Raw genomic sequence first — 14,165 nt, forward strand, 5'->3', positions numbered from 1 at the left:
GACTGATTCAGAACGATCGTCGTATCACTCAAACCGAAATTGCAAGCACAATTGGCATTTCACAAGAACGTGTGGTCACGTTAATGCTTTGCTAGGCTATCGGAAGTTCTTTGCACGATGGATGCCCCAGATGCTGACTCCTGAAATGAAAGCGCACAGACCTGAAATTTGCCAGAAACTCCCCTCACGTTACAAGAATGAAGGTGAGGCCTTTCTCCATTCATTTGTGACAGGAGACGAAACGTGGGTACACCATTAGGACCCGGAGACGAAACGTCAGTCTATGGAATATCTACTCAAAGACTCCCCCCAGGAAAAGAAATTCAAGACTCAGACCTCTTCTGGAAAAGTCATAGCCACAGTGTTCTTTGACGCAGGTGGTGTTATCCATGTTGATTTCCTTGATCGTGGAACAACAATAAATTCAGAACGTTACATCACAACGCTGCGTACTCTGAAACGATGGCTAACAAGGGTCCGAAAGGAAATTGGAAATGTTTTCCTGCACCATGACAATGACAAACTACACACTTCAATTGCCACCACATCAGAACTTCAGAGACTGAATCTCACCACCGTACGGCATCCTCCGTGCAGTCCAGATTTAGCACCGTCTGACTTTCATCTGTTCCCGATAATGAAAGACGATCTGCGGTGGCATCATTATGCTTCTGATGAAGACTTGGAGAGAACTGTGAGACTGTGGTTGCGGATACAGGGTGTCGACTTCTTCCGCGACGGCTTCGGAAAACTTGTTCATCGTTGGCAGAAATGTATCCAATTACCTGGTGATTATGTGGAAAAGTGAATATTGGTGATTAAATATCACATTCTAAGGATAATTTCTGCCTTTGATTTATTAAAATAGTCCCATCCAAACCCAATTAACGAAGGTGGAGGTATTACTTTTCATTCAACCCACGTATATACAGTCAGTTCCACAAGAAAGAGTACACCGTTATCTGTATGAAATAAAAGACACTGTTATAAATATATGTTTACATGAAAATACATGTTATTACTGATTACACATAATAGTTAATCCAATCGCCGTTATTATCATTTATAGCTTGGCACTTTTTTTAGCATGCTTTTCACGACATTTTCTACATATTCACTCAGTTACGACCTCCGTATCGTCCTGATTTTACATTACAGCTGCTTCAAAGTGTATATTAATTTTCGTTTAAGCTTCATCTTAATATACGACTATACGTCTGCAATCAGATTTGCGACCAGAGACACAGAGGGGCCAATCCATCGTAGATACCCCATTGTCTTGTTTCCACTCTGTACAGAGACGGCTGCAATGTTTCGGATCATTATCCTCTTGGAAAATCCAGTTTGTCTCGTTCGAACCAAATGACTTCTTAAAAGATCTCAGAAGGTATTTTTGATAAACACTGCACATTTTTTCGGCATTTAAATTGGATGTAAATAAGTGGAAATAGCCAAAACTGCAAACTAAGAAACAAAACATTCAACTCTCACACTGTTTACACTGTAAAAAATGCACTGAGTACCGATGTGATACCACTAGCGGAGATGTCGCTGCGGTTGTTACATCTAACATGATGGCGTACACTTTCCTGTGGAACTGACTATAAAAGCCAAACAGACGCAGAGTTCAAGTCTATGAAGGCAGGCATGTTTGAATGTCACAAAGGAATGATTAATAATAAAACAGAATTAGATGGAAAAATAAATACTCCAGAGTAAACAAGATATCCTGTAGGACAGAGTTTTCATACCAGATCCTTCAGTGTAGAGAACAGATATCATGCAGGTGATGTTTCGGCTGCATGTACAGATAATTTTGTAGCAGGGATGAGTTAGGTAGTTAAGATTATATTGCTGTTCCGCTCATTTTCACTGCACAAAATTACTATCCATGTCAACATGATCTGACATTAAAATTTGCAAAAACTTTTACTATAAACCTCTTTCGTACAAATGTTGACATTGTAATTTTTCAGTATGCTACTGAAAATAGCACAAAGCCAAATGATAATACTAATAAAAATCCAGGGGGGGGGGGGGTTCTCTTCCCCTCTTGGGCACGTCTCCAGGTGCCGACTAGGAAGGGCTCTGCAGATGCAAGGTAAGTGGGAAATGAAACACCGCCCGCGGAAGAACACAGAAATCAGAATCAAAAGGCGGCTCTCCCCAGATTGGTCTATGGTCAGCGTGTCTTCCCCAGTTAAGAGGAGGTTGAGAAAAAACTTCAGGGCTCACAACCGAGGCTGTAAAGCAGTGGCAAGAGCCACACTAAGAAGAAGAAAGGAGTGGCGACAGTGAAAGTCACAGGAAAATCAAGATACCATACAGAACTTCCTAAATTTAATAACACTAGTGAGAAAAATCTCAAAAAAATAGAAAAGGGAAGAAGACCAACTCTCCTTTCAGATCAATGAAGACTTCACAAAAAATTCAAAGATCTTTTATAAGACTTTAAATAAAAAGCAACCAAATGCGGTCCATCAACCCTGCAACTCCAAGACAGAAACGGAAATACTGAGTGCAACACAGTTAATTGTAAAATTTCAGATACGTCCTCAAACGTGAAGATCCCAAAGGAAAAATGGCGTTTAAGACCTCAACATTCAACAGCCTTAGCTCTGAACAACCCTCCAACGAGGAACTAAAGACAGTGACTTAGGATCTCAAAACTTATAAGGCCCCGGGAGAAAATCAAACAACCGCTGAAATTTGGAAAAACCTGAATAAAAATGCCATATACTCTCTCCAAAACATCTTTAACGAAATCTGGATACATGAGAGAATTTCAGTTGAACGGAATACGATCCTCGTCCACCCACTGCATAAGAAAGGGTCCGAAACAGACCCCAACAACTACAGAAAAGTCTCACTCTTACATGTAACGTACAAGACATTCTCTAAAAACCTGCTAAACAGAGCAGAATCCCAATTAGACCATAAATGTGGAAAACAACAGGCCGGTTTTGGGAAATGATAATAGTGCCAAGGAAAAATCCTAACCTTAAAAACCACATAGTCCACAAAAATCAAGAGCAAAGTCATATGTTACAACATTCAATGTATTTCAAAAAGCATACGACGTGACAGACTGGGAATCCGTCATCGCTATACTTCAAAAATTAAACCTGGACAACATTACCAAAAACCGAATCAGACAAAACCTTACCAACACATACTCCAAAGTCAAATTCATGGGAGTACCCTTTTGCGATAAAAATGAGTGCACGGCAAGGAAATGGATTCTCCCCGCTGCTGTTTAATAGCGCCCTATAATAGTAGTAAGAGAGATGTAAACGAAGATTCATAGCGGAATCCGATTACGAACCAGAAAGGAAGGCATCAGTGTCAGTGGTTTAGGCTTTGCAGATGATATGGCCCTACTAGCCGAGAGTTGGAAGTAACTAAAGAACATTCCCCCGAACCGCAAAAACAAGCAGAAAGGACGGGTCCCAAAATCATATTTCCTAAGACCAACATAATGACAAAGATATAAAATCACAAAAACATATTAATACAGGACCATCAAAAATAGACAGTCACCTCTTAATGCTACTATTTAGGAAGAATTTCTACCCATTTCTCCCTAATACTACAAATTGCAGGAAGTTTACCAGTATGTCGTGGGTTCTGAATCAAACTGTAAGTCACACGCAATCTTAGAGAATGTTTCATTTGATGTGATCGATATACACCCACAAGAAACAATACTACTAAGTATACCTTATAAAAGGACCATCAATGTTTGTCCATTGTTGATCATAAGCACGCTGCCCCAAGGTATTTTATATGTTCATGATTTCATGTCGAGGCGGTTGTACACAATACAACTTGAAATTAAAATTTTTAGTGTGTTATCCTGCTGGTTGCATATCTGGTAACTGCTTGGGTTTCCTTGATGACATTCGAAGCTGACAGGCGCTCAGGTTGTGCTGATGAGTGTAAGTTCCACTTCATATTCCCATTTTTAGGAAGAAAAGTCTGTTCACTATACTGTACGGGGTGTGGAATGTCAATTCTGTCATCAGAACATCTGATTCCAGCTGATACCATCTTCCGGATCGTAAGTGTACCCTGATCTGCTGTGGAATTCACTAATTCTTCCAATTCTATGTCAATGAGTCATCTAATTTCCATGGTGACACAATCAAACTGAGCAGAAACAATCAATAATCAAATAACAGAATAGTGCTAATCATTTATTGTAAACAGCAATTAACAAGCCCATTGGTGCAAATGAAGACACTTTATTGATTGTTCAGTGTAAGTTGGAAGGAAAAAATTATTATTACCATGAAGAATAACAAAAATATAAAAAATATTTGACATTAGTGAAATCATATATATGTCACGTACTTATGAGGCAAATGTTACATATACCACTACTAAAGTTTATGACCAAATTCCTTAACATATTTTAAAAAGATGTTTGTACACGAAATGCTCATACATTTTCAGATTAAGTTACCGAAATTCGTAAAGTTCTCTTGGTATTCAGATAATGAGAAATAAATTTTATAATAATTTTGGTTCATATAGATCCGAACAACTGAACAAAGCTGAATTCGTAAGAAATCAGTTAGAAGGAAGAGCTCGTGCCTGCACGTCAGAATGTTTAAAAGTGTATTGACTACAAAATATCTGAAACAATGTTCTGCAGTAAGTAGCAGGGACAGGAAAAGCAGTTGAGACTACAAAATCATTTTGTTAAATGGTTCAGTCTACAGAAGTAAGATGGAAAGTGTGAGAGAATGTTATTTTAGGGAACCAAATAAACTGATTCATTTTCGTAGGTCACTAGGTGTGACAACTGAGACTTTAGCTTTAAAGAGGATGCTGCCAGAATCCTTACAATGGGAACACATTAACATTCCAGTTGATTCTGTGAAAGAACTGCTCACCTTCATTGAAAATATGGAAAGAACTCTATGTTACAGGGTAAGGTATATTGGAGAGTGAGAATAGAAGGGAAGCTATAATAGTATTTTTAATGAAAAACGTTGTAATATATGGAGACAAGACAGGTATGGGCTTGATAATGAGGACATGAACAGGAGAAACAGAAAGCAGGAACACAAATTATAGGGGGAAAAGGAAGATTTCTTATCAAATCAGAGATAATGAAAGACAAGGGGCAGGGCATAGGGTGTACAACACTACAGTTTTCAGGGCAGTCAGTCAGGAAACTAAATGATGCGTCAGCCAAGGTTTACTGGGGGGCTTATACATATGCAAGAAATAGGCAGGGATAGTATAGGACACGAAATGACGAGGAGAAAAATAAATGTGTCTATGTCATATGGATAATACTACAGGTAGTACAGAATTTGGGGAAGATTATGATTAATATTGCAATAAGAAAAGGAGATGAATGGAACAAATGGGATAAAATTACGTTTAATGATGATCAGTTTAGTTTCCGTAATGAGTAAATGTTTGATAGAAATGAAATTAATGAAGAAGTAGTTTTCGAAGACCATGTTCGCTTAAGCTCAATTATAACTACTAAACTATCATAAATAGACACATTTGTTTCGTCAGACGGAAAGGAAGAAGTTAACATGGACTCAAGGGGCAAGAATAAAAATGGCAGTTAAAACAATTTTGAGGATGAGGCATTGCTGAGCAATGAGGAAAATAGTGCAATTAACGAGTGTGAGCCCATTAATAGCGGAGTAAGTACTAACTCTAGCAATTTTTGTAGAAGTGATGTTATAAAATATGAAATATTGGTTAATGATGTGCGTATACCAGTGAATGTTCGCGATATTTGAATGATATCTCCGCCGTCTGACTGTAAAAACTTCTTTATTTTATATTACTATCATGATTTTGGGCTTAATCTATGACCAAATACAACAATGTTGTAGGATTCTGATAAGTGAGGTCTTCGTCAAGATCTATTGAACTGGGACTCCAGCGTGTAGATCAGTACAAACCCACAAAAATATATGGCCGACAGTTAGCAAACATGTTTTCCAATCAGAGAACAATTGGGCCACATGTTCACATGTTCACAGCACATGTAACAACTGCATTAATGTTTATTCTGTGTCTCTATTGTTCTACGTTTGGCAAACATGTCTGCTACCTACCTGTCACATACATCTTCACTGCACATCTGAAGTCTGTATTGATGTTCATTATGTGGTTCAATTGTTCTTTAGTTGAAACACATGTTTGCTACTTTTCTGTCATACAGGTTTGTAATTTTCTACTTGTTTACAGTCTGGAACACCCAGTTCAATAGATTTTGACGATGACTTCACTTAACAAATTCTAATTATTCGCGACACTGATGTACCTGATAGTGATTTAATGCCAAAATCATGATAGTAATATAAAATAAAAAAGTTGGCACACCGAAATGATGGAAATAACATTCAAACATTATTACATGACGCTGGGCCAAAAACAGTTGGAGGTTATCATTCTTCATTATGTTTTCTGTTTTCATGGCGATGAACAGATTAATGACGTAAGGTTGCATGGCAGTAAGGAGGATATTGTTACCGATGGTTGTCCTGATGAGGAAATTGGAAAGCGGTTCCTTGAATGCTGTAGACATGATTCTGAGTGACAATGTTTTTTAATTGGTTGGAAAATGAGTAGGTTGACTATAGTGTTAATGATTGTATGTATTAGGCTAAGATCTATAAATCCTTGCTGCCAGAGGAATGGGATCAGTTGAAGACAAAGGTCCAGTATGTTGGAAGAATTTTGTGGGGAGCGAGATACTGTAGACGTACATAATCAATTATTTATGCGAGATACAGGAATCGCTGAAATACTGAACTCATTTCTCATTAGAACAATGTTCGGACGCCTCGCTACCTGTCGCTTTGCTGGTGTTGCCTTCTCTTGTCAATTTCTCCAATTATTTCGGAAGAAACATTAGTGACTGTAACAAATGGCTGAACCAATATAATCGTCCTGACGTCATTTCGTGTGTGTAAATGTCAGGTAGAGGAAGGTAGTAGGAATGAGTTAGAAGCTGGTTTATTGTGGGAAACAGAATTTGTACTTTCACTATAAACTTTTTTTTAAAATTTTGTTATCCGAATACTCAACCATCGAGCCTAGTTTCTCTCAAATGCACCTTATATTTTGCTTCTTCCTTGAATTTGCGAATAAATCCCTTCTCTGTGATGAATGGTAAGTGTGAATGAATGTGTATGTAATTCAAGCATCCCACTGTACTTGCAATTCTCAAATGACAGCATCAACCATGCATTTTCCGTGCTTGATTTCAGTGATTTATGATGCGTTTAGTACCAACACGTCATCTCAAATTAAAATTCGTAATAATATGGTTTCTTGTGTGTATTTTCTAAAATCTTAATGCCAAAATAAATTTTTAGTTAAATGTATTCATGATGTTAATAACTCACCCTCAATGTATGCAACTCCTATCGAGCCTCTTCAAGACCAACAAAGATTACGTGTGTGCACGTCAGTTTATTTTTAAAAGCATTTCTCACATTGATTCTATTCCAGAATTAATTAAGGATTTCGCTGTTTCTTTGAAGATATAATTACTTTCCTGAACTGAGGCTTATTTTCTAATCAACTCTCATCTTCAACTTCGTTGCAGTTAATGTAGAGGATAGTGACAGAATTCATTCAGGTGATGACCCTGTAAAATCTGTCAGAAAAGGTAGCGATTCAATGAAAGATGGTCTATTTCCTATGCAAGTATCACAGAAATAGGTACATCTGTCCCGCCCCACAGTAAGAGTAAAGTTAAATAAGTAGCACCTCAGTTTTAGAAGCACTAGATGCAAGAAATCTAAACAAAATAATAATTAAGGAGAATGATCAGCCGGAAAGCATGAGTGAACTGTTGCAAAACATCAATTACGTGAAGTTGGCGTCTACTGAAGATTTATCGTGAAGGTTTTGGCAGGTGTTAGAAGCTCACTCTCGCAGAAAATATAAGAACTTTCTATTTTAAAGAACGACCTGTCTTTCCAGGGTAGTATCTTTTGACTTATCAGTCTTAACAACCGTTTTCGCCAGAACTTTGAATCATGTTCTTGGAAATAAACTGTCCAGAAAATTAACGATTCATGTCGATGACACCTGATAACCAGTAGTACATTGGATGAACATTGTCAGCTGTTGGATGATATATTCAAAACAATTCATATATTTGGGTGACTCTTCAAATCAGTAACTGTGAGTCTGAACTGATAACTTACCTCTGGCACCAGGTAACTCTGAGGTCAATTCACCAAACAAACATAAAAATAGAAATTAACTAAAATCTTACACTGCATTGTGTTCCTTTTACAGAAAGTATATTAGTGCTTACATGTAAGTTATGTAAGTTATTGCATTGTGTAAATTACTGGAAAAGAATGTAACGTGGACACAAATGGCTGAGAATAATACAGAATACGAAGCCATAAACTATAACCAGTATAAAAAAACATTATTATATAAGTGACATTCAAATGGAAACGAGAGATATGTGAAAGAAGTAAATAAACTATTTACTATTTGAAAAGTAGTCTCCATACATGTTAATACATGTAATCCACTATAACACGAGGAGGTAGTGCCTCCATGGATAAATCTTTGCTGTTGACTACGGAAATATGATTGCATCCAGGTTAGTACCTCCTTGTCAAAAGCAAATCATGAGCCACAGATGTGTTTCTTCGGGGCTCTAAAAATATGGAAATCGCGCAGAAAGGGATAGGGGCTGTATGGAGGACGTGTAAGGTCTTTCCAGAGAAACTTCTGCAGTCGAAACAGCCTTGGCATCATTTGCGCCCTCACACATAGGTCAGCTCATCAGAGGAATCACTTATTTGGAAATTATGTGGTATTTAATCAGACGGATCGAAGGCGATACAGACATAGCATTGCTGGCTGTACCTGTGTGTACTGTGTACTTAATAAGGACTGCAGGAAAACTGAATAAGCAAATATATATATGTTCAGTTTGCCTGCAGTCCTTCTTCAGTACACCCCATAAACACTGAAGCGCCAAAGAAACTCATTCGTATTCAAATATAGAGATACGTGAACAAGCGGGAAACAGCGCTGTGGTCCGCAACGCCTATGTAAGAGAAAAAGCGTGTGGCGCAGTTGCTAGATCGGTTACCGTCGCTACGATGGCAGGGTATTAAGATTTAAGTAAACTGGAACGTGGTATCATAGTCCGGGCACGAGGGATGGGACACAGTACCTCCGAGGTAGAGATGAAGCGGGGATTTTCCCGTACTACCATTTCACGAGAGTACGACGAATATGAGGAATCCGGTAAAACATCATATCTCCGACATTGCTGCGGCCGGAAAATAACCCTGCAAGGACGGGACCAACGACGACTGAAAAGAAGCGTTTCAACGTCACAGAAGTGCAACCCTTCCGCAAATTACTGCAGATTTCAATGCTGGGCCATCAGAAAGTGTCAGAGTGGGAACTATTCAATGAGACATCATCGATATGGGCTTTCGGAGCCGAATGCCCATTCTAGTACCCTTGATGACTGCACGACACAAAGCCTTGCGCCTAGCCTGGGCCCATCAGCACCGACGTTGGACTACTGATGACTGGAAACATGTTGCCTGATCGGATGAGACTCGTTTCGCATTGTATCGAGCAGATGGATGGGTACGGATATGGAGACAACTTCATGAATCCATGGACCCCCCATGTCAGCGTGGGACTGTTCAAGCTGGTGGAGGCTCTGTAATGCTGTGGGGTGTGTTAAGTTGGAGGGATATGAGACCCCAGATACACCTAGATACGACTCTGGCAGGTGACACGTATGTAAGCACCCTGTCTGATCACCTGCATCTATTCATGTCCATTGTTCATTCCAACGGACTTTGACAATTCCAGGAGGACAATGCAACACCCTAGTCGTTGAAAATTGCCACAGAGGGCCTCCAGGAACCCTCTTCTGAGTTTAAACACTTCCGCTGCCCACCAAACTCTCCAGACATGAACGTTATGGAGCATATCTGAGATGCCTTGCAATGTGCTGTTCAGAAGAGATCTCTAGCCCCGGTTCTCTTACGGACTTATGGACAGCCCTGCAGGATTCATGGCCATTTCCCTCCAGCGCTACTTCATACATTAGTAGAGTCCATGCCACGTCGTGTTGCAGCACTTCTGCGTAGTCGCTGGGGCCCTAAAAGATATTAGGCATGTGTACCAGTTTCTTTGGATTTCCAGTGTATGTATAAATAACGTAAAACTTGCACCCCACAGATATCGAAAATGGAAAGTGCTATTGATATGTCGTTTACACAGAAGGATTGGTATTCAGGGGCTCGTATTGTTAGCCATCTAACAAAATGTATTAATACCTATAACGTATACTTTAGTGCAAATATATACTGTTTTAAACGAAAAAAATGCCTACTGTCTACGACAGACTAAAGGTAGGGTAAAGTAGAATGTCAGTGGTTTTTGTTGCAGGTGCTTAGTGCGAGTCGTTTATGAGATATCGTATTGTGTAAAGTTTCCATATTGACACTTACTTGTGAAATTCAACCTGCGTAGTTATTAGGCACAGTGTTGCTATATTTTCTTACAGAGTGCTTCTGTGTTCCTTGAGTGAACTCCTGCTTGCTAGTCAGTTATGTAAGCAGGCTTTATAGATTTTTATGTTGGTAACGCCACGTAGCGCTCTGTGCTGTGTGAAGTCTGTTGCTGGTTTGCATTGTTGGAGTATTTGATATTGTAGTGTTGGGCAGTTGGCTGTTAACAGCGCGTAGCGTTGCGCAGTTGGAAGTGAGTCGCCAGCAGTGGTGGATGTGGGGAGATGGCGGAGTTTTGAGAGCGGATGATGTGGGCGTGTGTCCATCAGAGATAGTAAATTTGTAATACTGGATATTATGAACTGATATATATATATATCATCATCATCATCATCATCATTTATTGCCTTATCGGGCCTTTAAGGCCTACAGCAAGAAGAACAAAAGGAAAAGTAAAGACAAAAAGACTTATAAAAGTACTCTATACAGTAGTAAAGGTTACATATGTACATTACAGCTTAAAGAAAAACGAAAAAATAAACAGGGCATTCAATCAAAGGTTTAAAAGGCAAGAGGGATACATTACAGAAACAAAAAAAACAAAAAAAAAAAAAACACACACGCAGTGTCTGTCAATTACACGAGAGGAGGGAGCTGTTGCAGATGGCAGTCCATCTCATCCGGTCGTTGGCGTCCTCCTCCACGGCTGCTGGTTCCACTTCTTTCAGGATCGTTGTTATCCTATCCTTCCATCGAGTTCTTGGGCGTCCTCTAGGGCGTTTTCCTGTGGGTTGAGAGTGGAGGACTCTGTTTGGAAGGGATCCGTCTGCCCGTAGGATGTGGCCAAACCATTGGAGTCTCTTCTGCGCCAATATTCGTCCAATGTGTGGCTTTCCATACCGCTGGTATAAATCTTCTTTTTTTCTTCGTTCCCATTTACCTTCCATGGCATTGTAGATGGGTCCATATATCTTCCGAAGTACCTTCCTTTCAAATGCACATATTGCTTCTTCTGCTGTTGCTGATGTTGCCCAAGTTTCACAGCCGTATAAAAGTACTGGTCTCACCAGTGTCGTGTATAGGTGGATCTTGTTCTTCTGCGATATCAGCCGAGATCTGAAAAGATTGTTCAGGCTAAAGAACATGCGATTAGCATTTGTTATACGTTGCTGTACTTCTTTCGTTACTTCACTTCTATTTGTTAGTATGGAGCCCAGGTACTTGAACTCTTCAACTCGTTCGAAGGTATGCCTGTCGACATCAATGGAAGGAGGGAGATCTCGGCGGCGTGATACAACAAGATATTTAGTTTTTTCCTCGTTCACCACCAGCCCAATTTTCTCTGCATTGTGGAGGAATCGGGAAGTATCCCTGCGTACTTGCTCTAGAGTGTCGCCAAGGATCACAACATCATCAGCAAATGCCAAGATTGTGTCTGCTCCCACCATCTCCATCTCTCTGGTTCGACAAGTGTCACGGCTTACTTTTTCCAGGGCCAAATTGAATAATATTGGCGCCAATGGATCTCCTTGTCTCAATCCATTTTGTATACTGAATGATGGTGATAGTTGATTACCAAACCGCACTTGGGCCGTAGACTGAGAGTAGCAAGCAGCAATTAAGCGGATGTATTTTGATGGGATGCCAAGTTCCTCTAACGTTTCCCATAACGTGGCGCGGTCAATGCTGTCATAAGCTTGTCGAAAATCGATGAAGATGAGGTGTAGATCCTTATTGAATTCGTAGAATTTTTCTATCAACTGCCTCAGAGTAAATATGTGATCAATTGTCGATCGTCCAGCAACGAACCCACATTGATAGGTCCCTACAATTCCTTCAGCCAGTGGTTTCATGCGGTTTAGTAGCAGTGTTGTAAAAACTTTGTAGCCAATTTCAAGTAACGAAATCCCCCGGTAGTTGGATACATGAGTAGCATCTCCCTTCTTGAATATGGGACATATGATTGCTCCCTTCCATTCCTCAGGAATAACTTCTGCTTCCCAGATGGTAGAAATTAATCGTTTCAAAGCACCCACCAGTGTTTCCCCTCCCAAGCGAAGCATCTCAGCTGTGATACCACTACCTCCTGGAGCCTTGTTGTTCTTGAGTGCTTTTAGGGCAACACTGATTTCTTCCTCAGATGGTTCAGGGACTTCAACTCTGTCAAAACGGGCATCCGTCTGTGTTGTCCCTACTGGTGGGTTGTCGGGATTCAATAGGTTTTCAAATGTTTTTTTAAATAGGGTTGCTTGCTCTTCTGGCGGTACAACTTCACCCGTCTCATTCGTTAGGACCAATGTACGTTGTCTGTATGCGCCTCTGGCGAATCTTGAGGCCTGGAAAAACGAGCGTGACGACTTTGCTTCTTCGACTGCAATCAACAGACTTTTGTGGTGGTCCCGTTTCTTCTTTCTCATGAGTTGGTCCGTGTTACGCCTCGCTTCGTAGTAAGCTACCCTTGCTTCTTCCGAGAGTTGCTGTAGCCATTTTATCCTCTTCGCTGATCTAATCTCAACAGATTCTCGACATTGTTCATCGAACCAAGGTTTACTTCTTCGTTTTGCATCGCAAACTAGTTCTTCATTTGCACTTTCTAACACTGCATTCCTCAGCAGCATCCATGCGTTCTCCACACTGGTAGGGTTCTCTGTTATTGTGAGATGTTCTGCAATTTTTCCTTGATAGCGCTGTCTCACTTCTACATCTTTCAACTTATTCTTGTCGAAGCGGACCATCATTTCAGAATTTCTTCTCCACATGGTTGAAAGTTTCAGACGTAGTTTGACTACCACTAAGAAATGGTCTGAATTCATATCTGCCCCGCGAAAGGATCTTACATGCTCGACACTACAATGATGTCTTCGGTCAACAAGAACGTGATCGATCTGGTTCATCGTACTTCCATCTGGGGATATCCAGGTTACTTTATGCACTGCTTTGCGGGGGAAGTATGTGCTTCTAACGATCATTCTCCTTGTATCGGCAAGGTTAATTAATTTGATACCATTCTCGTTGCTTGTTTCATGGATACTATCAGGCCCTATCGTTGGACGATACTGCACTTCTCTTCCCACTTGGGCATTGAAGTCTCCCATTATCAACTGAATTGAGTGTCTTGGGAGTTTGTCTACTACATTCTCTAGTTCTAGATAGAAGTTATTCTTTGTTTCTTCATCGGCATCCTCTGATGGGGCATGACAGTTGACTAGGCAGATCTTATATGGTTTAGCGTGTAAAATCATCCAACAGATTCGGTCGTTTACAGGAGACCATTTGTTGACAGCCGATATCATTTTATTGTGTACAGCAAAACCAACTCCAGAAGTCCAGGCTGGGCTTAGCTCATTGCTGTTAAAGAGCGTGTGAGTATCTCCAATCTTCATAACACCCTGAGGAAGTCTTGTTTCTTGAATTGCTGCCACTATGCATTGATATTTACTCAGTTCTCCTCCAAGTTGTTTCATTCCCCCCGTCATGATTGACCTTACATTCCATGTTCCAATTCTAAATCCAGAAAATCCATTTACGTATCCAGTTTCGTCACCATTTTGATCCGTCCAGTTTTTCCTTTTGTCTTTTTCTTTAACCAGAATCTTTTTTTACAGAGGATGGGGGGTTGGCCCATCCTCTAACCCTCCTCCTTTCTCATCCGGGCTTGGGACCGGCAAT

The sequence above is a fragment of the Schistocerca serialis genome, chromosome 3 (assembly GCF_023864345.2).
Source record: "Schistocerca serialis cubense isolate TAMUIC-IGC-003099 chromosome 3, iqSchSeri2.2, whole genome shotgun sequence".
Lineage (NCBI taxonomy): Eukaryota > Metazoa > Arthropoda > Insecta > Orthoptera > Acrididae > Schistocerca > Schistocerca serialis.